Source organism: Octodon degus, unplaced genomic scaffold (assembly GCF_000260255.1).
Source record: "Octodon degus isolate 3935 unplaced genomic scaffold, OctDeg1.0 scaffold00272, whole genome shotgun sequence".
NCBI classification, from domain to species: Eukaryota; Metazoa; Chordata; class Mammalia; order Rodentia; family Octodontidae; genus Octodon; species Octodon degus.
The window spans coordinates 2,125,314-2,128,047 of NW_004524848.1; the positions used below are offsets into that span (position 1 = coordinate 2,125,314).

A 2,734-nucleotide genomic window follows, 5' to 3' on the forward strand; every position below is an offset into this window, starting at 1 on the left:
CTATCCAATTCTAGAACTTTGCTTCATCTTCCCTAGTAGACCCTTCATATGCATTAAACAGTAACACCTCTTTCCACTTCTCCTGCTACCTGGCTAATGCCATTCGTTCTGTCTCTGAATTTGATTACTTTAGGGGCATCTTAAATAATGTAGGAGCATCATAAACAATAAGTAATACAATAAAATATTTGGTTTGGTTTGGTTTTTTGTGATTGACTTGATTCCCATTATATAATGTCCTCAAGAGTCATCCAAGTTGTAGCATGTGTCAGAATATCTTAGTTTTTTAAGGCTAATTAAATATTCTAATATATGTGTATATGTACATATATATTACATTTTGTTTATCTGCTCATCTGATGATGAAAATTTGTGTTGCTACTACTATTTGGCTACTTTGAAAATAGTGCTATGAGTATACAAATATTTATGTGAACTCCTGCTTTCAGTTCTGTGGGGTACATACACAGAGGTAGAAATAGTGAACCAGATAGCAATCCTGTTAATTTTCTTAAGGAACCACCGCACTGTATTCCATAGCAGCCATGCCATGCCATTTTACATTCTTAACAGCAGGATGCAAGAATCCAAGTTTCTCCACAGCCTCATCCAGTGATTTTTTTTAATAATAATAAAGATTCAAGCCTGGGAGTGGCAGTGTGCACCTGTAATCCCAGCACTTGGGAGGCTGAAAACAGGAGGATCACTACGAGTCTGATCTGTGTAGTGAGACCCTGTAGACCCTGTACTAAATACATTAAAATGAAAAAATTCCTGGCTTGGGCCAGCCAAAGTTCAAGGGATTAAAATGCCTGCTTAGACAGATGCACAGAATGGGAGTTTGATCTTTTAGCCTGCTGTACCAGCCCCACCCCTGGGGCATGCTGAGAAGGTGATTGAGACTGGATGTGGGGGTGTGTGCCTTTAATCCCAGAACTTGGGGGGCTACAGACAGAAGGATCACTACAAGTCTGATCTATGCAGTGAGCCCCTGTACACCCTATCCACCCTGTACACCCTATCCACCCTGACCTAAATACAAAAAAGAAAAGAAAAATTCCTGGTTTATAGAATTTGTGTGAGATAAATAAATGTCTTAAAAAATAGAGATTCACTAGATCTTTGGTGAAATTTCTGTATGAATCATTTGCCCATTTAAAAAGTGGATTTTGTAGACCCAGTCTTACCCAGGCCCAGTGAGTGTGTGGGAGAGCTTCCGGCTACCCTGCGCCGGCAGGACCTACTACTGTTCCCAGCCCAGGCACAGCATGGGTGAGACCCTTTTCCACCCCCTTGGGATTCCCCCCACCACATGACAGCACCTCCCCAACCCCGGTCGCTGAGTAGGAATTTCTGCCGCCTTCTGGGAACCCCTAGACCCAGTCCTAGCCCAGGTCTGGTGAGTGTGTGGGAGAGCTTCCTGCTACCCTGCACCGGTGGACTACTAATGGTCCCAGCCCAGGCGCAGCATAGGTGAGACCCTCTTCCACCCACTTGGGACGCCCTCCACCACTCCACAGCACCTCCCCCAACCCTCCCTCTGAGTAGGAATTTCTGCAGGTTTCAGGGAACCCCCAGACCCAGTTCTAGCCCAGACCCTGTGAGTGTGTGGGAGAGCTGCCTCTCCCAACTACTCCACCTTGTCCCCTCCAGGCTCAGCTCAAGCTTGGCATACATGACTGCATTGTAACCCTGCACCTGCAATCCCTGCAGAGAGTGTAGACGATAGACCCACCCAGCTAGTCCAGGAGCAGAAAATCTTGCCAGAGGGGCACAATAGGTTCACCCTCAAGGGCAGCAGCAGGAAGGAGCTGAGCACAGCAGCCAGACCTAAGCCAGACACAACTGGATAAATCCAAATTATGTAGATCTGCACCTGAACTTTAGTACGTGCTAAGGTTATAACTACAACGAAGATCTACAACAAAGTTCAGAAGACAGTGCTACACAAAATGATGAGAAGAAACAAAGTGCAATCTCAGAAACCAAGCCCACCCATACCAAGTGCAGAGGACACTAACACAGAACAAATTGGGAATCACAGAGCTGAAAGCAATGAATCAACGGCTTCAGAAATAAAGACACAGCTGCAGAAAGGTATAGAGGAACTCAGATTGGAAATAAAAAAAGAAATCTCTGATTTAATAACATCTGCAGTAAAGAATCAAATGCAGAAACATATGGAGGAAACCCAATGCCCACCCAGAACGAGTGCAGAGGACACTAGCTTGGCTCAAATGCATGAAGTAAGAACGTTGATAGTAAATAAGCAACAGCAGAAAGTTATAGAGCAAATCAGAGTGCAGTTCTTTTCTCAAATAAAAAAAGAATTCTCAGAATTCATAGCATCTGAATTAAAGAAGCAGCTACAGAAACATAGGGAGGAAACCCAATCTGAAAAAAAACCACTGCAGTAAAAGAATTTATAACTGATTCTAAAGAAGACATTGATAAAAAAATAGAGGAAATTAGAAAAATGATAGATTCCTTGAATGAGCAATACAGGAAAGAAATAGATCTCATGAAGCAGAGTCAAAAAGATATAGAGGAAATTAAAATCTCAATCACAAGCTTGCAAAACTGCTTAAGTGAAAGTGAAGACAGAGTTTCAGATCTTGAAGATGCTGCTGCAGCTAGTGAAAAGGTAAGAAAGGATGTCTTAAAAACAACGAGGATGCAGGAAAGAATAATCCTTCACCTGAAAGATGATGCAAAGATGAACAATGTGAGACTA

The 2,734-nt window shown here is 42.9% G+C and overlaps 1 long non-coding RNA gene across 1 annotated transcript in view; it reads left to right on the plus strand.

The window, feature by feature from the left end:
• Positions 1-2,734, plus strand: part of LOC111814121 — a 10,602-nt gene that overhangs the window by 2,011 nt on the left and 5,857 nt on the right. The window lies entirely within an intron of this gene.